General features: G+C 39.4%; 1 long non-coding RNA gene across 3 annotated transcripts in view; it reads left to right on the forward strand.

Annotated features, from left to right (window-relative positions):
• Nucleotides 1-1826: 1826 nt before the first annotated feature.
• LOC125923449 (uncharacterized) overlaps nt 1827-21987 on the forward strand; it is a 78944-nt gene continuing 58783 nt past the window's right edge. Inside the window, exons 1-3 of one of the 3 annotated variants that reach the window (XR_007458045.1) lie at nt 1840-1992; nt 9830-9949; nt 11785-12001. This is a non-coding gene — a long non-coding RNA (uncharacterized LOC125923449). Of the gene's footprint in view, nt 1993-9829; nt 9950-11784; nt 12002-21987 lie in introns of those variants that run through there. The other 2 variants (XR_007458044.1, XR_007458046.1) reach the window with 2 other exon arrangements.

A 21987-nucleotide genomic window follows, 5' to 3' on the forward strand; every position in this document is an offset into this window, starting at 1 on the left:
TTTTTTAATGTTTATTTATTTTTGAGACAGAGAGAGACAGAGCATGAATGGGGGAGGGGCAGAGAGAGAGAGAGACACAGAATCGGAAGCAGTCTCCAGGCTCTGAGCCATCAGCCCAGAGCCTGACGCGGGGCTCGAACTCACGAACGGTGAGATTGTGACCTGAGCTGAAGTCGGACGCTCAACCGACTGAGCCACCCAGGTGCCCCTCAAGCTCTTTTTAGAATCCCCAGTACCAGATACTGCTAGTTTCCTACCTACTATCCATGAAGTCATCTTCTTACTGAATAGAACACGCACATTATTAGGTACAGAAAAAGATTCCAGCCACTTTTCCTTCTAGAAGTAGCCAATGAAAAGCTAGAAAAATGCATTGGACACAGCTGCTGGAAAGTTCCTTTGTTTCTCTCCCTTCTTTTCTAAAGAGAACATGGGTATGATGGCTGGAGCTTCAGCAGCCTTTTCTGTGCACCTTGAGGATAAGCACTAATTGCTAAGGATGGAGGAGTTAAAAATACAATAGCCTGGGACACTGATGTCATCGTGGCACCATCACACAGGCCCTGACTGTTCTATTGCTGGCAACTGCCACTAAGTGATATGCCTCACTTCGCCACAAAAACTAAACTCCCATTCTCTCTACCACTCCAGGTCTCTATTCGTTGTAGGGAGCTAGTTGGACTCAAGGCCATCCTCCATGGCAGTCAAGCAGAACTTGGAACGAGAAACCCAAATTCAAAAACAAAGAGGTGGGATTCTCTACTCCCTCGTGGCCTTCCCATGTCTCCCTTTGGCCAGGAGCCCTCGCTCAGTTGAAAATTGGGTTTAGGTTTTGCTGTCAATCAGTTTTCTGTCTTGTGCGACCATGTAGATGCCACCAACTGACAGCAGAAGGAGAGCAAGGGTGTCCAGAAGACAAAGCATTCTGTTTGGAGAAAGTTGCATTTAAGATGATTTAAGGATAGCAAGGTGAAGTGTCTTAGTCCTTCCGGGCTGCTATAACAAATACCATAAACCAGGTGGATTATAAACAAGAGAAGTTTATTTCTCAGAGTTCTGGAGACTAGGAAACCCAAAATCCAGATGTTGACAGATTCAGTGTCTGGTAAGAGCCCATTTCCTGGTTCATAGACCATGTCTTTTCACCCTGACCTCCCATAGCACAAAAGAGGGATCTCTGTAGGGCCTCCTTTATAAAGGAAATAATTCCATTCATGAGGGTTTAGCCTCTCAAAGGCCCCACCTTCTAATAGCATCACCCTGTGGATTAAGATTTCAACATCTGAATTTTAAAGAGACATAAACATTCAGTTCATGGCATGAAGATTTCCAGAAAGGAGTTGGATATTAATCTGAAGCTCAGGAGAAAGGTGTTGGCTGGAGGGCAGGTGGGTGTCTGGAACCATGAACATGGATGGGGTCACTAGGGAGAGTGTTGGAAGGAGAAGAGCAGGCAGTAGGAAGTGAAAGAACACTAGGGATGCCAACGTATAACATGTGGGCAGAGGAGCCCCCAAACGGTGACAGAGGAAGCCCAATTCAGTAAATGAATGAAAACGAGGAAAGAAACGTGTTGTGACAGGCTAGGGAGTCAAAAATGCCAAGAAAGATTCCTTTAGCGAAACCTTCTTTAAAAGGTTCCCCCCCTCCCTAAAATCTTATTTAGATGCAAGCTGTCCTCCACGAGGACTGAGGTATGCTGTCACACAAAGGTTTTTCTGACGCGTAAGGCTTTCCTCAAGTCAAGGGGAAAAAAGTGAGGACCAGTGGAAATCTAAAGAGAGGGCGGTGGAGTAGGAGAGACAGGGAGGAGGAAGGGAGGTAACAGACATTCTCTACCTCTAGCTTCCCACTGTAATTCTGTGAGGCAACAGATTGACCATTGTGCTAGTGTTCCGAGCTCAGTGGACCCTGTTTGCCACGTTCCAGGAGACTGCTGTGTCAACCAGAAAGCCAAGGGTTCAGTTGTCAGAGTCCTTTAAGATGAAAAAGGTGAGAAAAGCAGGTTAAAGTGTAAGACAGAGTCTCTGAGGCTGTAGATGGCCATTATTTAAAAAGTCCTATTGGAGGCACCTGGGTGGCTCATCGGTTGAGTGTCAGACTCTTGGTTTTGCCTCAGGTCATGATCTCACAGGTTCGTGGGTTCAGGCCCCACAGTGGGCTCTGGGCTGATGGTATGGAGCCTGCTTGGGATGGTCTCTCTCCTTCACTCTCTGCCCCTCCCCCACTTGTGCTCTCTCTTTCAAAATAAATAAGTACACTTTTTTAAAAAATAAAAAGTAAAAACTCATAACTATCTGGTTCTTAAATTTGTAACAGAATAAATATTTAACTTGCATGGATATTTGTAAAAGATTGTCCATTATTTTGGTGCAGTTGTGAGCCACTAGTCCCATCACTTAGTTTAAGAACTGTTTCAGTAAATAATTCGGACTCTTTGAAAACATATCCTTTAAATCAGCTAAGAGTATTTCCATATCCTTTACTAAACCCACTTCCATTGTTACAAAGGAAGCACATCCATGTGTAAAACATGTGATTTTGCCTGTTTTTCTTATATAATGTGCATTGTAAACACTAAATCTGTCAGGTGCTCGCTATTCATGCAGGTAGCAAGCTACTCTGTTGACGATTCTTTTGATTGCGAAAATCCTTTCTTTTGAATCAGATGAAATATTTGTTTATTGCTTTAGAGTTTTATTTGTTTGTGTGTTTTCTCAATTTCTATTCCTAAGAGAACTAAAGCTATTTCTGTGAGAAGCTCAACAGTGAATGCCTATAAGATAAGAAATCAGATAAACTATCTTTCTGCTAACTGTCACATTGGGCTTTATTAATATATAGCATGTGTGCAAGGAGGTCTCTGTAAATTCCACTACCTCCAAGATGCATGGAATGTTTACTGAAGGCCTTGCCATTGTGTTCTAACAACTGTGTCTAGTTTTAAAGATTCATTTTCAAACACTAAGATCTTTGGTCATTATAATTGCATTCCATATCTCTGAAGAATGCCAGATTCATAATAGAATAGGGGACGTGTGTCTAGAGGCATGCTCTAAAACAACAATGGAAGAAAGCCCAGAAACAATGTCCTTTTCACGTTGCTTACAAAGCCTAACTGCTCTGTAATCAGGAGCACGGCGAACTTGTAAGAGGAATTGAAACATTGACTGGGTACCTAGAAACTAAAAAGGCCATGAAGGAAGGCTGGCTTGTCAAATGGGATTTCCCTTTTCCATCTAGGGAACATTTATAATTTTTCCTTGTCCAGATAACACAAAGGCCCTCTGCTTTTCTTCATACATATATTCTGCATTTAGAGGAAAATTACCTCACCCTTTAGAATTTCTCCCTTTATGTTGTAAATCACAGTGACTGAAGAGGAGTCCTCATCCCCTTTGCATGCCTGAGACCAGATTTTATCAGGAAATGTTTCATCACATTCTTTTCCTGTCATTAGAGTCAATTATCATGTATATTTATGCATTCCTTTGTATGAAAGTGTGGTTTGGGTCTGAAAAGAGCCTGTACAGAAGGGCATTTTTAATTAGACAGCCTTGCGTCTCCTGACTCATAAATGGCTAAATAAAAATTATATAGACCTATACTGGACAAGCTCATAAAAGCAAGTCTCTGCTGCTTAGCCATGCTTAGCTCACTGAGCTGATGAGCGGTCAGCTGTATTCCTTTCCACCTCGCACATCACCAGCCAAACATCCAGCCAGACTCCGATCCCACAGATTATTACTGGTAATGATGTTTAAGGCAAAATTGTTTGAGCATAGCACCCTGAGCTTCTAATTTGGCAGTTAGAGCAATCTTGTCGTGACGTGTAAACTTTGCACTTAATAGGTAAGGTATTTAACACATGAATTATGTGTAGGGCTAAATGCCACGTCACAGATTTAATGCCTCAAATTGTGTCCGGTCTACGATCGGAAACGAGCATTCCTAAATGTTCGGCCAAAAGACAAAAAAAAAAAAAAAATTGCTCTTCCCTAGAATCCAGGTAAAGAAGCCTGGCAGATTTCAAAGGCTATACGGTGTTTTCAGAGAGTTGTTTTATTCTTTTAAGGTAAAAAAAAAAAAAAAAAAAAACCAAAAAACAAAAAACTCTCTTTCTTTAAGAGGTATCCAGAACCTTTTGAGAGAGGGTCCAGTTACTAATATTGAAACAAAATGCCCAAACCTTGCCCTGGCGGCTGGGGGGTTGGCATCCAGCGGTCACCCTGCACGGTGGGGGCTCCACCCACCAGACAGACCCACTGCCTTTCAAGCAGCAGTTGAGGACATGAAAGGGCAGGAGCTAGGCACAGGCGGCCAGCCCGTGAGGGGCAAGTAGTCGCTGCGGCTACACCTGCTTTCAAAGGCAACAGCTTTGTCTGGTGTCCTGTGATGTCGATCTTGGCAGTGCGAGCCACGGTGTTCGTGCCTAGCAGCGGCAGTTGGGAGAAGGAAAAACTTCTCCACCAATCTAGGTCTGACTTGGGGTGGGTGGGGGAACTGGCAATAGATAGATTAAAGGGAGAAAGACATATTCTGCTGGCAGGTGGGAGTATCCTACAGAGCATAGCCCCAGGAGCAGCTAGGGGTAAGGGTTTTTATATGGGCTCCTGAAAGCAGGAGGGCATCAACTATAAGTTCCACAGGTATCTTGGACTATCTAGAATAATGAGTAAAATATCTCTGTTGATTCAAACAAATGGCAAATTTTATAAGTAAAAAACAATTAGCCTGTTAACTTACTTAGTTTTCTCTATCGTGAGTCATTTGGAAATTCTGTTTCTTACTATCATGCATCCTGGTAGTTCCTCTGCTACTGTTTCTTTGCATTTCACAAACTGTACTCAGCGATGCTGCACGAAATGCAGTTAATCCCCTGTCTCCGTGTCAGGTCACTGCTCCAGAGCCGCTTAGAAAAATGTTCTTTCATCTATATTCTTACCTTCCAGGACCTGTTGGTAATATTAATACAGCATTTTTGAATTTGGGGATTCTCATTTGTGATGGGTTTGACTTCTTACTGTCAGTTCTAGATCAACTATCTGTAGATAGTTCTGTAGACTTAGTTGCAAGTTGATTGCATTGCTATTCAGTGTCTAAGAGCATCCTGATAGTTGTGCTGACTGATTACTAATATCGTCATTGCAGTCTTTTTAGCGGACCGTCTGAGCATGTGTCATTAGGCAGCAGAATTGAGACAGGTGCATTAGCAACAAAAGCCTTAAGTGTGCTAAAGATTTTATCTGATACTCATGTCTCAGTACCGTGTTAACCTTGCAAAATGGCACAATTTCTCTCACGTAGTTTTCTAAATGCGTTTCTGTAGCGTCTGAATGTGGCCCTTACTGCCAACTGAATGACTGTCGAGGATGTCTGAGAATGCGGCTTTGTGTGAGAAGAGCTTCTTCTAGGAGTAGAGGAAGTACAGTTTGAAATCGGCTACCAGGTTCCTAATTGCCTCCTTGCATAATGCAAGCTGAATAGACTGAAAAAGCCTTGAGTGTGTTTTTAAAATATCTAAACCATCTCTAAAGCCCAGGCCTGCAGGTTTTGTGCTCGGTCTTGCAGCCCTTCTCTCTGTTGGGTGTCGTTCTGCAATGTACCCAGGAGCTTCCCTGGAGGCCTTCAGAGGAGCCGGCCTTCCCGTGCACGCAGGGAGGACAGCAACCCGTTTGATTACATCTGATCTGCCAATGCCATCGGCTCGCTGACCAAACCAACAAACTGCCTCGAATTCCGGCAGAAACTGGAAATGTGCATCTCACATAAATTAGCTTGAGCAAAGAGACTTCTTGGTAAGATGCCTGGAATTGTTGGTACCATGACGTTTGTCTTCTTTTTGTTGAAAGCAGATGTTCACCACAGCACCCTTTCACAGTGTGCTGCGAAGCCAGCTTGCCTGACACCAGAGAGCATAATCTTTGTGGTTCCACTTTCTTGGCATATTAGCCTTGATTCTATAACAAATAACTTTCCCAAACTACTCATTATTATTCCCTTCTCTCTTCTGGGGAAATGCATTCTTCTTTTCTCCTTTTACCCCCCCACGTAAGATGTATTCTTTCCCCACATGCTTTTCCTTAGTTACGTGAACTGTGTAATTGATTGTGATAATTACGGTGAGCCTCATTTATACTCCTAAAGCCACTCCTATTTTCCTGGCCTTTCAGCTATGATTTTAAAGTTCTTCCCATAGGAAAATGTAAAATTCTTTAATGTATTCTCTGATTTATGGTTGAATATATCGCATACATGAATATCAAAAACTGCCTCACATTATACTCAAGGAATCACAATGGCTAGTTTCTAAGCAAAATATTTTCGGCAACTCGAGATTTATGTTAACTGTAGACAAGTACATGAGTCTTCTTTAACCAACCAAGAAGAATTCATAAAATAACAGAGCTGGATTTTAGAAATTCTCTAAATAATGATTTTCAAATTGAAGTCCTGCAAGTAGAAGGAATGCTGTGGCAGTTTCTCTGCAGGAAAGGGCTCAGACCAGGGCTCAGGCGCAGACACACACACACACACACACACACTGTGCATGTGCATCCGTGTGCACGCATACACACATATGGCACACTCACACACACTCTCCACACACATACGTCACACACACACTCTGACTTCAAGTAGAGCAGTCTGCTGCTGCTGGGTTTTTACCTATAACATCTGTATAAATGGTTCGCCAGCTGTAGGCATCAGCATAAAAGATCTGATTATTGGGGTACAGTCTCCTCATTGTTCCGAAAAGATAAGAAGTGCCAAATGGCTTAAGTGGTTTAACCAAGGCATTGGTTTTCCGTCTCTTGGTCAAATAACGTCTTCACTCACCTTGCTTTCTTCTTGTATTCTTCTTACTTGTTTATAAAATACAGGACCATTAGGTTTTTTTTTTTTAATTTAAAGTTACTTTAAGTATTTAAGTAGTTAATTCATAAATAGAGGCAGTTTTAGTTTTATGACATAACCAGAGAGCTCTTTGTCACTTCCCTTAAGCACCTAAAACTATCAATATGAACCATAGGAACTAAAACGGCATAGTTATGTATCCTAGTGTTGACCTCACCAAAATTACAATGCCTTTCTCTCATTTAATATACAGATCAGAAAACTATGAAATACAGGACAAAGAAAAGATGATATGCAAAAACAGCAAGGTTTCATTCTACTTTTCAAAACAATTTACTGTGCTTCTTTGGCCATTATGCAGAGTTTATCCACATGCTCCTGGAGTCAGTTAATAAAATATATTTGACAGTCCTAAGAAAGGGCAAGTATTTATGATATGCGCTTAAGAAGGTTTTTGGAGCTGTTAAAGATAGCACCAAAAAAGGATCAGAAATCCCGCTCTTCTATCTAAAAGGATAGGCTTATCTAACATAAATAATTTCAAGAGTGGGTTTTCCTTGACATTTTAACGTAAGAAACTTACAGTAAGAAGATGGCTCTGAAGTTCCCCAAGGATATTAATGTGATTCGACTTCAGTCAGGTCTCTGTTGTGACTTCACACAAACCATTTTTTTCTGTTTTCTTTATTTAAAGAGCAATATCAGGGCGCCTGGGTGGCTCAGTCGGTTGAGCGTCCAACTTCGGCTCAGGTCATGATCTCGCGGTCCGTGAGTTCGAGCCCCGCGTCAGGCTCTGTGCTGACAGCTCAGAGCCTGGAGCCTGTTTCAGATTCTGTGTCTCCCTCTCTCTGACCCTTCCCTGTTCATGCTCTGTCTCTCTCTGTCTCAAAAATAAATAAATGTTAAAAAAATAAAAAATAAAAAAATAAAGAGCAATATTAACTAATCTCACAAGATTTCTATGAACAAAAAACTATTACAGTAGCAGAAATCTTATAAAATAAGATGCAAAAGAATGCTATTTAACTGTGAAATTTGAATCATGACAACCACATTCATGGGTGACGATGACCAAAGAAACAGTATTTAAGGAAAAGCGAGAGAGAAACCTGCATCCTCTACATTTTGAGAATGGTTTTTCCAGAATAAGCAGTATGGACTTATATGTACACCCTCACACACATATGTACACGTAAATTTTATACATATATATACACATATACATATATGTACACACACACACACACAGGAACTTTGGAACCAGACATCAGTTTCAAACTTAGTTCCACCACTTACAATCTACAGGACGTTAATCAAGTTGTTGAACTTCTTTCACCCCGTTTTCTTTTTAAATGAAGTGTATACAATTTAATAGTTGTAAGTGTTAAATACAACTGGATGAGAAACTTTAGATAATGCATCTGGCACGTAGTAAACACACGGTTTTCCTAAACACACCGGAAAAAAAAAAAGACAAAAAATGGAAGAAGACTTCTATGTTAGTAAGTTTCAGGATCCTTCAAAAGCACTTGTTCTGTGATTGCAGCCAGCTTCTCCACGTGTCTTACAGCAAGCTTAGCACTCTCAGAGACGTGGTGATATTTTGATACAAATCTTGACTTTAATATAATTGCTTTTCCAGTATGTGTTTTGACTTAGTACAGACTCATAAAAATGGATTGAATGAAAATCAGGCAAAACAATTTACCTGGAGGCAGATCTCCAAGAAGACTATGTTTGAACAAACTGCAATTCTCAATATATATTTGTAATATCACGAGTAAATGAATCTGATGGCATGAAGAGTTTCCTATGAATCAAAGTTAAACAGAGAAAGATCATGGTTTGTGACATGTTTAATGTGATTATTGTTACTATTGTCTCTTAAAATCTACCCACTCTGATCAATTCTCTGTCCAATCTGCCCTTAAAGTATGATCTTCTCTCCTGAGGCAGTGACTTCTTTCTTCCTATGCTAGATTTTTCTTCTTTTGCTTCTGTGTGTTTACACTATTTTGACATTAAAAACCTGTACTTCCTAAAGGACATTAAATCATCCCCAAATCTTTTAGGGCTGTGTGGAATGGATAAACTTAACTGGGAATAATGAAATCATTCATTTGATTTGGATAAATGTTAAAGATTTGGAACCCTTCTGTCATGAAAATCCCATTTGCAGGCCACATTGAAAAATGCTACATAAAGCCAGGGCTAAAGGGCCTGGACTCTTGTCTCTCTGTTCCCACCTCATTCATATTCATCTCCTTCCCCATCAACTACCACGGTCCCCACCAAGGTGGCGCTGAGGGTTCCACAGAGCACCATTCGAAACTGTAGATCACTGTGAAAATGGCCTCTTTATAATCTGTCTGGGAAAAGGATGACTTCTGTTTTCTGGCAGCAGAAAGAATTCTGCATAAAGAGTAATTGCTGAGCTCACAAGAGGTAAAAGAAATCTCCAAGAGGTTCCCCAAACCCCTCAAAGTGAAAGGAAACTGGAGTGGTCAGTGAGGGGCCGAGAGAAGAGCAGTGTTAACCTGCCTGCAGGTGCCCGGTTCATCTCTGTGGCCAGGATGAGGCTTAGACCGGCATGGCAGCGGTAGGGAGGCTGAAGCCCGGACTGATGGAACCACGGGACTTGGCAGGGTCTAGATAATATTAAACTGAGAAAGAGAGAGAGAGAGAGAGAGAGAGAGAGAGAGAAACATACCTTGTACATTTTGAGAATGTGTTTTCTAAAGAAGTTAGAATGTATAGTGCCCCCTGAATCTTACTAACAGCAAATGCAAATCCTCTCAGGAGAAACTTTAGATAATGCATCTGGCGCTTAGTAAACAGGCCAAAAAAAAAAGTTACATGATACGTTAGTGAGTTTCAGATTTTGCAAAAGAACATGTTCTATAATCGCAGCAAGCTTCTCCATATGTCTTACAGCAAGTTTAACTGTCAGTTAAATTCTCTTAACTCCCAGGTTACCCTGGAGTAAAATCGACAGCATGAATTTACAATGAAAGATCAGCATACACACGTGGGGAAAAAAATCACCTTGAAGTCAGCAGAAACAGCCAATTTAGACCTTTAAAGTCTTCAGGTATGGGAGTATTAGAATTCTTTCTACTTGTTTTGAATTATTGAGCAAGACCAAAATTACCAGGCATGTTGGAAAAGTGCTCCAGAAGGAATTATAGAAATAAAAAAATTTAAAAATATCAGATTAAAAGCTCATTTGACAGATTAAATAGAAAACAGATATAGATGAGTTGAGATCAGTGGACTAGGGGTGAAAAAAGCTTATGAATCAAGAAGAATGCAGACAAGTGAGTCTCAGAGATGGAAGACACAAAAAGAGGTTAAGACATAGGAAGCGTAGAAGGAAGTCTGTATGTGTCTTACTGGATCGTTTGAATGAGGAACTAAAAAGGATGGAAAAGAACAATGTGTAAGATAAATATCATGGAAGCTCGCAATTCACAAAACAGAACACAGTGTTTGCCTACCAAAGTAAATTAAAAAGAAGCCAGCACCTAGAGACCATGAACCATCAAGGATAAAAACATGAAGAAATTTCAAGTGAGAATTGTGTACTCAGCAAAATTGCTTTTTAAGAACAAAGGTGATATATTAAAAAAAACTTATAAATTAATAAGAAAAAAATTAAAAGTGAGCAAAACATGTGAGCAGGCAGTTCACAAAAGAATTTCCAAATGGCCGTTAAGAATACAAAAGATGTTCATCAATCTTTTGTTACTAGGAGAATGCAAATTAAAACTACACCGAAATCCCACCACATCCATATCAGAACGGCATATTAAAAAGATAAACAGTGCCAAGTGTTGGCAAGAGTAAGAAGATGACTTAAACTTATTTATTTATTTTTAATTTTTTTTATTTTTGAGAGACAGAGCGTGAGCAGGGGAGGGGGAGAGAGAAAGAGGGAGACACAGAATCCGAAGCAGGCTCCAGGTTCCGAGCTGTTTGTTAGCACAGAGCCCAACGCGGGGCTCTAACTCACGAACTGCGAGACCATGACCTGAGCTGCAGTCAGACACTCAACCAACTGAGCCACCCAGGCGCCCCCAACTTAAACTCTTATTACTGCTTCTATGATATGAGTTAGTATAATAATTTTAGCACACTCTGTGGCAATACCTACTAAAAGTAAACATATATATAAAATATTTATATATATTTAAATATATTAACTAAGAACTCCTTTCCTATTATACCTATTACCCAGCAATTCCATTCCTAAATATATACATAAAAGAAATAAGGGCTTATGGTCCCTAAAGATATATAGAAAAAGTTTTCAGCAACTTAATTCATAATAGCCAAAGAAGTTCAAACAAATCAAATATCAATCAACAATAGAATGAATAAAGTATGACAGTTGCATATAATGCAATTCTGTACAACAGTGAAAAGAGATAAGTTACAGCTACATGGAATGATAGGAATGAATCACATAGACAAAATTTTGAATAAAATAAGCCATACTAAAAAAAAAAGAGTATACATTATAAAATTATCTTAATGTGAAGTTTTAAAACTAATCTACAATAATAAATGTCAAAACAGTACTTTTGGAGTATACTAAATGGAAACAAGAAGAATGAGCCTGCCAGGTGGTTGGAAATAGTCTATATCTTGATTTGGAGGGTGGTTAAATGTGTGTGTGTGTGTGTGTGTGTGTGCGTGTGCATGTACGTGTGTGTGCATGTGCATGTACGTGTGTGCGTGTGCATGTGTACATGCAAAATTTTAATGGATATATTTATATGTGCAAAATTTATTTAGCTGTATATATAAAATTTATATGCCTAACTACATATGACTTATACATCAATAAATTTTTTAAGTTACCGTAGGTGAAATGAAAGCATTTTCAGATTTTAAAAAATGAGAAATTTTTTAAACCTCAAACAGATCTATGCTGAAAAAGAAAGGAGAGTGAAAGTTGAAGAGAGAGAAAGATTACTCCAAAAGGATGGTCTGATATCAAAGAAGTAATGGGAAGCAAAAGAGAAGTCAATATGTGAATAAATGCAAAGAGGTATTGTCTCTATAAAACATGTTGCAAGTTTATGGGGTTTTAAAAAAGAGAATTAAAATTTTGACAAAATAGAATAAAAGCTGCAATGAAGTAATTTGAGTTAAATTGTTAAATTGTTCTAATCCCCTGAGAATGGGATTATTTTATTATGCATGGCAATATTTGAGAAGTAATTATGAAAATAATAGAAATAAGGTGTTTAATTTTCAAAAATAACTCACTTAACTGATTTAACAAACAAGAAATATAGAAGAAGCAGGGAATCTAGAAATCCTAAAAAAAGAGTAAAGCAATTTTAAAATATCCATAATGAAAACGAATGTAGTGCTCGCTTCGACAGCACATATACTGAAAATTAATGTAAATAAATTTGACATGGCAGTTGAAAGAGATTGCCAGATTGCTTGGAAAAAAAAATACCTATAACCTAATGACATGTAAAGTTTATAAATGAAGAAAAAGATGACCGTTTAAATTCTAAACTAAAGAAGACATTATCAGAAAAAAATAGATTAAGATAAAAAACATTTCATGGATAGAGAAGGTCATTATGTGATCATAAAAGTCTCAGTTCACCCAGAATGATAATTATAAATTTATACACATCTACTAATATAGCAGGTGAAATTTAATAGAACTATAGGATGAAACTGGTAATGCCATCATCGGATGGGAGGTTTCAACACACTTCTTTCACTTGGGTCGAGAGAAAAAAATTAAGATGGAAAAGAATGTACGACACAGTTAACCGAACCTCCACCCCCAAACTGGAAAATAAGTATTTTTCTCATGCACAATGCAAAATTCACTGCATAACTGACCATAAATAATATCTCAAAAATTTTGAAATATTGGTTTATGTTATGGGCTCATTCACTTTAGACAATGCAAATTAACTAGGTGTCATTAACAAAATATAAAGAAAAAAAAAAGCCAGTTTGTCAAACACACTACCAAAGAACTCAGTTGTCAAAGGTGAAATCAGAATAGATACTTAAAAGGCTCAAAACTGAGATGTATTGTGGAATATAGCAGAAATGGTACTTGGAAAAATAACAACAGCTTACATTATATTTATTTTTTTTTAATTTTTTTAACGTTTTATTTTTATTTTTGAGACAGGGAGAGACAGAGCATGAACGGGGGAGGGGCAGAGAGAGAGGGAGACACAGAATCGGAAGCAGGCTCCAGGCTCCGAGCCATCAGCCCAGAGCCCGATGTGGGGCTCGAACCCGCGGACCGCGAGATCGTGACCTGAGCCGAAGTCAGACGCCCAACCGACTGAGCCACCCAGGCGCCCCAGCTTACATTATATTTAAAAAAAGAAGAAAAGCTAAAAATTAATGAGCCACATGCCCAAATTAGCAAAATATTGGAAAGAGTTTGGAGTTAGAAAATAATAAATCAACAAAATTACTAAAAGATAAAATATGGGGCACCTGGCTGGCTGAGTCGGTATAGCATGCGACTCTTGATCTTGGAGTTGTGAGTTTGAGCCCCACAATGCATGTAGAGATTACTTTTAAAAAAAAGAAGATCAACAAAGCCAAAAGTTGGACTTTGCAAAAACTAATAAACTTCCAACACAACTATAAGGAAAAGGTGAGAAGGCACAAAAAATGTTTGGAATAAAAGTAAGGAGATAGCAAAAGTTCCAGGAGAATATGAAAAAAAAAAATATGCCAAAAAATTTGGAAACTTTGGTGAAATGAATACATGTCTAGAGAATTTTTCCTAACAAATCAGACTCGGGGAGATCTACAATACCCAAAGACTTCTCTAACAATTAAAGAAATTGAATCAGTGGCTAAAAAAATAATAATAATTCTTTAACAACACTGAGTCCAAATGCTTTAACAGTCAAAATCTACCAAGTCCTCAAGGTCTTTCCAATCTTAAAAAATATCTTTCACATTATAGCAAGGAAGGAATTACCAACCAACTCATTCTGCAAAGTCCATATAGCTTTGACAACAAAATCACACAATAACTGTAAGAGAAAGAGAAAGGAAATTACAAGCCAATTTCTTTCATGAATGTAGATGCAATTAGCCTATTCAAAATCATAGCAAATCAAACCCAGTTATATATAATAATAATAATAATAATACACCATGACCAAACTGGGCTTATTTCAGAAATGCAAGGTTCATTTCAAAGTAGTAAATGTATAAACATCATTATCTTGTTAAATTAAGATTGTATCAAGAGAAACAGAAAAAGCATTAGATATAAATTAATATTAAATCATGACTTTAAAAAATTTTAAGATGCAACAAAAGTGCACATTATCAACCTAAAAACAGAGTATCTATCAAAATCCTACAGAAAACATCATATTTAATAGTAAAAATATTAGAAACCTACTTTTAAAACTTAGGAAAAAGCAGGTGCCTAATTTCACCACTCTTATTCAATACTGGAGCTAGAGAAGTAAGACAAATAAAGAAATAAAAGATATAAAGGCAGATAAAATGCATAAAGAAGAGTCACTATTTACAGAAAAAATGTGTCTACATGAAAATCCCCAAAAGACATACAGATAGGTTTAATTGGATGAGAGAGTTTAGCAAAGAGACTGGATATGAGATCAATATGCATAATTAAACTCATCTCTGTACATTAGCAATTAATGTAATTAATAGAAAATATTGTGAAAAAAAGACACTATCTGCAATAGCAATAAAAATATGATAACCTAGCGGCGCCTGGGTGGCTCAGTCAGTTAAGCATCTGACTTCGGCTCAGGTCATAATCTCGTGGTCCATGGGTTGGAGCCCCACATGGGGCTCTGCACTGACAGCTCAGAGCCAGGACCCTGCCTAGGATTCTGTCTCCCTATCTTTCTGCCCCTCCCACACTCATGCTCTGTCTCTCTCTCTCTCTCTCAAAAACTAATAAACATTAAAAAAAATATTTAAAAAAAAGAGAAAACTGTTTAAAAGAAAATATGATAACCTAAAAAAAAGTCTAACAAAAGATACACAGAGATGTATACAGAATGTTATTAATCTGTATTAAAAGTCACTCAAGAAAACATAATTAAAAGAAGTTTGATTCAGTCTGGGTCTCTCCACCCCCTAAAGGTAGAAACCTGAGAAAAAGCCTTTTGTAAAAGTCGTTTATTAGTCTGATTTTACAGGAAGGAATGAGGGATAAAGGAAGTTAAACAGGGAAGGAGAGAGAATCAATGCAAGGTTGCATTACTGAATTACTGAGTTGGCTGTTGCTATAGGCAACTGGATATTTACTGCCATGTAGTCATCTGAAAAGCTTTATGAAAAGGGTCTCATACCTCCCTTCCTTGTGAATGAAGGCAGTTGCATCTATTGATTCCCATTCTCCAGCGATCAAGGGTTGCCTAACAGGGTATGAACCACCCCATCTTCCAGGATGTGACATGTATGTTCTGAGTGGTTTCCTGCAAACATCTTACAATAAAAAAGACCCTGCCTAGAAAGCAAAAAGACTTGACAGAAGTTTAGGGCGAGGTGAGGCACTGTCCTATCCACATATGTGAAGCTAGTTGAAGTTGGCATGGAATTGGTCACTGCAGCCGTGTCTAGAATGAGAGAACTTGCAGAGGTGTACAAGAAGTATCCAAGACAGAGACGGATAAATACCATGCTCATGGACAGGAAGACTTAATATTGTAAATATGTCAATTCTTTCCACACCGTTTCAGATCAACATCTGAAACTTTTTTTCCTATAAACTTTGCAAGCCCATTCTAAAAATTATATGGAAGACCAAAGGGTCTACAATAGACTAGACATTTCTAAAGAAGAATACATAAGGGGTACTTGCCTTACCAGGTATCCAGACTTATAAACATGACGTTATAAAGATAATGTGACTCTGGCACGCAAACAGACAGATTGACCAATGGAAAGGAAAACAGATGCCAGAAGCCTATCACACATGTGGAAACTTGATATTTGACTGATATCAGACATCCTGTAGACTACTTGGGGAGAGATTAATAAATGATGCCTGGGTAATTGGTAATCAATTCTCATTTATTAAAGACTTAACTGCAAAAGGCCAATTTCTAGATCTTTTAGTAGTAGATAGAGGACAATATTGTTAGTCTCTTTGGGAGGAGAAGAGTTTCTTACACAAAACTATGAAGGAAAAGTAATTGATAAAATAAACTAAATTAATGCTAAGAGTAGCTGTTAACCAAAATATACCATAAGGTGAAAACACTAAACCATATTTAAGGTCTAAGCTTCCAAGCTTGGAGTGAAAGAGAAGTTTTCTAAGAATGAAGGAGGTGACTTCCACAAATTTCCACAGCTTGAAGGTCTGTCTGAAGCTTTGGGAAAAATTTGGGGGGAAGCCCAATGAAGAAGTTTTATTTTCATTCCTGGGGACTCAGGGGCCAACCTGGATATCCTATCCAGAGAAAAGGATAAGAACCAGATGGTGAAGGCACTTTCATTGGATGATTCTCTGGACAAAAAACAAGAAAATTTCCAAAAACACCTAAGAAAGAACATCAAGTTGTAAGAGTTGAGTTTCTCAATTTATTTATTGGGCCATTGAGGGAGGGATTATTGAGGAAAAAAAAAAAAGTGTTCCATTTCATGACAGAAAGAAACCCAGGAGGAAGTAATAAAGTGTCAACTCCCATAAATGAAATCACACCAAATTCCTGGGGCTTAAGAAAAATGAAAAGGGCATTTGAAATTGTAGGACAGCCAAATGGCTGTCCCAAACAGTGGATATAGGGACATCACTTAACATGCCCAGACACTATCCTAGTTAGTGTCTAAATCTAATTTATAGGTTAACTTGTGCAATTATTATTTGTTGCACAATGATATGTGGTTCATGTAAACTCTTGTAGGATGATTATATATTCACTGAATGATACCAGAGGAAACATGGCTAAAAGCTAAAAGAGTATCTATCAATAAAGAATAAATTCACAGGAACATGGAAGAGGGTTTTTCTTACAAAAAGGCCTATAGACTAAACATAAAATAAGTTAAATAACATATACTTTTTATGCACCATAATATAATAAATTATGACATATATTATAATGATATGATAAATATACAATAAAATAATATGTGGAGGATATAGTAAATATAAATACGATGCAAGAGATTTGTATAAGTTAAGAGCATTTGTATTCACCTATTCTGCTATTTAAGCTACTGCCCATTTCCCATGGTTATGAAGAGTAAAGATGTTCATTAGTCTTTGATCTCACACAAGTGCATCTCCCAGAGATCCATTCACCTGCATTAAGCCACACTCATTCACTCATACATTAACTTATTCAATAAACACTAACTCTGTGCCTACCATTTACCAGGCACTAAAGAAGTAGTTAGGAATCTCTGCCCTCAAGACTAAAGTTCATTATGGAAGGCATCAAAACAAAACAAACACTATAGCTAAAGAAGTTCAGGTTTTTCATACAGGACACTAGGCCCCTAATCAATGAGTGAATAATGAGCAGGGGGCAGGTAGAGAAGCAGGTATGGAACTAAGGGCAGTTTAAAAGGTCACTCAGGGTGGGGCGCCTGGGTGGCGCAGTCGGTTAAGCGTCCGACTTCAGCCAGGTCACGATCTCGCGGTCCGTGAGTTCGAGCCCCGCGTCAGGCTCTGGGCTGATGGCTCGGAGCCTGGAGCCTGTTTCCGATTCTGTGTCTCCCTCTCTCTCTGCCCCTCCCCCGTTCATGCTATGTCTCTCTCTGTCCCAAAAAAAAAAAAAAAGTTTAAAAAAAAAAAAAAAAAAAAGGTCACTCAGGGTGACACTGATTTGAATTTTGAAAGATGTATGGTGGTTACCTAAGGGGAAGCATTTAAGAAAATGGAACAACAGGTCCAAAGGGCCGGATGTGTAAAATTGCATAAATTTCAGTAGCAGGATAGAGCCGAATCTCTGGATTGGTGTGGCCATGGGGCAAGATTAGAGGATGAGGCATTGGCCCCAACAAGAATTTTGTATGACAAATTCAGACTTACAACTCACAACTATTGCTGGAAGGCATGGAGATTCATTAAAGGAGTTTAAATAAGAAACTGAAATGCTCTGGTTTAGATTTTCAAAGATCTCTCTGATGCGGGAATGGAGGTGGGCTGCCTCAAGACAGGTGTAACATATAGAGGTTTTGCAGTGTTCTAGGCAAGACTCAATGAGGGCAGCAAAGCAGGCAGAAGCCGAGGATAGGATCTGGAGGGGAAAAGTCTGATAGGAAAGGGATCAAAGAGGCAGGCTCCACAGAATTGGCTGCTGATAGGGTTGATGGAGATGGAGGAAAGGTAGGATAACTCACCAGGTTCTGGGTTGAATGTCATTTACCATACAGTTGGAGAACTTTGAAAATGGGAGTAGGGAATGAAGAGTGAATTCAGCTGGAGACAGGTTGACTTTGAGGACGCCCAAGTAAGAAGAAACATTCATTACATAGGCAGTTAAATATGTGGTATTTGCACTCAAAAACAAAGTCCGGATTTCAGATTTAGATGTGTTTGCCTTCCCAAGTAGCAACTGATGTCATAAGTTGGACACTAGAAAAATAGAGAGTAAGAAGAACTGAGAGCCAACTATGGCACCAGAAAACCATTTCAAGAACCAAGAGAGGAGGAGTGGCTACAAGAGGTTAAAGGAAGCATCTAGAGGGGAAGAACTAAAACCACAAACAGCCATGTCACAGAGCCCAACAACAACAACAACAACAACAATGTCCACAGCAGGAGGATAAAGAGTAGAAACTTGTTTATAAATTCTTCGCTGGGTTTATGAAGCAGCATTGGTGATGCTGGGGAGCCGTTTAGATGGAATCATAGATTTCAGGTTGTGAAGGTGAGAAGTCAGGAGGAGGAGTTGAGGAGGTGTGGAAAGGGAAATTTTGACTGAACATAACTTGGTCTAGAAGGTTGGTCATGGTCCAGAAGCAACAGTGGCGAGAGGCACAAAAGGGATGAGAGGCGGTTCTTGGCTCTATGTTTCTGTGCCGAAATCACAAATTCTCAAGTACCGCACCCAGGTACACAAACAAAATGCAACTTCTTTATTTTCCTGTAACTATTTTAATCTTACACTGGGCAGAGTGGAATCAACATAATTATTATAAATGGGCTCGTTCTCTTTAGCTTATATGGTCTCTTTTGGTGAGTCAGCCTCTTTCAAATTAATGCCCAGCTCCTCCCCCAAGAACACCTAAATCAATGAGACAGTTGAGGGGTTAACCTGTGTGAGGCACCTTTTCAAGCATTTTATAAAAAATATTTAAACTGTCATAACAACCCTATCTTTACTTGAGAATTGAGGAAAATGAATACTTTTACCAGGATTGGGCATCTAATAAATTTTGGAACCAGGGTTCAAGCTTGGGCAGCCTGACCTGAGAGCCCGTGCTCTTAGCCACGACATTTGGCTGACACCAAGAAGTTGGGTGTGTAGAGGACTGAGAAAAATGAGTCCCTCGGGTCCTTACAATCTCTAATCATCTGATGGTTCCACCTGCGCCCTAGGCTTCTGAATGCTGGGGGGGGGGGGGGCAGTGGATCCCCTCTGACCGTCAAGCCGCAAGGGCTACTAGGTTCTGTGGCCCTAACCGTGGCGTTTGGGCACTCCTGTCTCCACAGACTGTGGCCCTTTTGAGCTCCGTGTAGGCCCTCCCAGCTTCTCTCGAAGCATGGAAGAACACCTGGGTGTCCCACGTGGCCCTTAAAGGCACGAGAACCAGCACCTCTGCCTCAGACACATCCTCCTACGGCCACTAGGCACTGTTTCCTTTACACCGCGCTCAACACGGCCACTGGCTGCGTCCTGCCCCATCCGGGAGTCCCTTTATCTGCGGTTTCGGTTACATGCAATCACCTCAAAGAGGTCCAGAACCAGGTGCTCCTCCTTCTGACGTAGCATCAGCAGGTCAACAGTCGCCTACTGCTACGTCACATGCCTGCGTCATTCCCTCCACTTGCTCTCCTCACGTGGCATTTTATCATCTCACAGCATCACAGGAAGAAGGGTGAGTACAGGACGATGAGATATTTTGAGAAAGAGACCACATTCACCAAACGGTTACTACAGCATATTGTTATAGTCGTTCCATTTCATTGCTACTGTTCTTCTCTTTCTGGGCCTAATTTATAAATTAAACCTGATCTGGGGTGTGTATGTTTAGGGAAAAAACATAGTATCTGTAGGGTTTGGTACGATCTGTGGTTTCAGGCATCCGCTAGGAGGAGTCTGGGAATGTATTTCCCAGGGATGAGGAGTTACAACGGTAATACCTATCGCACCGCCCTCTGTCTTCTGTACTCAGCTAGTTCGTCTCTCAGGTCAAAGGGGAAGTATTTCTCATTTCTCTCTGTCTCCAATTCTGATTGCCAGTTACACTTTGCATACGATAATCAACCACATTGTTATGTTAATGGGACCTAAAGAAACTTAGAAAAGGAATCTCCTTCGCACCAAAGCCTGGATTTCAAAATTCTTGCCTCAGCTACATACTAGAGAAATTCAGCTCTGTGACCAAAGCTGATCAGTCCTATCTTTGTTCTAGGCAGAATTGTCCTCTTATTCTGTGGGGCACTGAGCCTCAAGGCCCATCTGTAGACATAGGAAGCTGGCAGGGAACATGTTATTAAAGGGGAAATTAAAGTGCATTGATTTAATATCTTCAAGATATTACCAACAGATACGTGCCTAAAAACCTTCCTTAGGGTTATAAACAACTGTAAGTACATTCTTCTTACTTCCCTCTCCTTGGGGCTATTCTGCATTTCAGTCTGGGGAATTCGTCCTGTATTTGGCCAGAGATTTGCCGCCTATAATTTTATCACAGCCCTCTTTAATTTTTGCAGCCAGAGTGGGAGAGACTCAAGCTTGTCAACATTTTGCATCTTGAGGAAAAAGATTATTGTAACAGGTTCTTTTATTTAGGACCAGAACTGAGTCGGGTGTCTACTTTAATGAGTCCTACACAAATGAGAAATTTAATACTACATAAGCAAATATTTTCATTACGTAAAGAAGACATATTTTCCTTACAGGAGTTCAGCTTACAGATTTAGAGAGTCATAAAAGAACTACTGGTATTATTTACATCAGTAACACAGATATTCTAGCTTTAAAAGGTGGTATTCATAATTACTATGAGCTGACTTCTCTATCTGCTTTAATGAATGCCTGCATGAATTATATGTATCTATGTACAGTTGGTTATCAACCAACACATCTTATTGCTGGCTCTTATAATGTAAGTCAGAAAATCATCCACAGGCTCATACAAATTAACATGTGGGTACAGCAATAGGACTCTAATAGATTAGCATATAAGAAATATGATCAGACATTTCATCAAAGAAAAAACACCTAATAAATATACAGGGAAACAGCTTTTTTCATACTAAAGAGGAGCAAACATCTTTTTGAGACCATATGACATTCCTACACTGGGGCCAAGTAAATCCAGTCCCAGCAACTTACCTTTATGAAATTAACCAAAATGCAGAAGAAATGTGGGTACTACGATAATCATTTGGAGTTGGCAGTGTTTTTCTGTCCAGGGCCAGATAATAAGTATTTTAGGATTTGTGGGCCATTGTGGTAAGAAAGCAGCATTGATGGTATGCAAATGAGTACGTGTGGCTGTGTTCCAGTGAAACTTTATTTACAAAAATATGTAGTGGACAGGATTTGGCCTGTGGCCTAAACCCAGCTTCACAGTGTTATTGATGGTAAATGAGTGGAAAAATGTAAACAACGGTGTCAACAATTGGAACACAGTTTTATCAAATAGGATAATCAACTCAATGGTTGATTGTGTAGCCATTGTGATAACAACTATAAAAATTGTAGGAGCCTGGGGGGCGCCTGGGGAGGCGCCTGGGTGGCTCAGTTGGTTAAGCGTCAGACTTCGGCTCAGGTCATGATCTCACAGTTTGCAAGTTCGAGCCCCGCATCGGGCTCTGTGCGGACAGCTCAGAGCCTAGAGCCTGCTTCAGATGCTGTGTCTCCCTGTCTCTTTGCCCCTCCCCCAATCACGCTCTGTCTTTCTCTCTCTCTCTCAAAAATAAATAAACATTAAAAAAAATTGTAGGAG

This window comes from Panthera uncia, chromosome B1 (assembly GCF_023721935.1).
Source record: "Panthera uncia isolate 11264 chromosome B1, Puncia_PCG_1.0, whole genome shotgun sequence".
Lineage (NCBI taxonomy): Eukaryota > Metazoa > Chordata > Mammalia > Carnivora > Felidae > Panthera > Panthera uncia.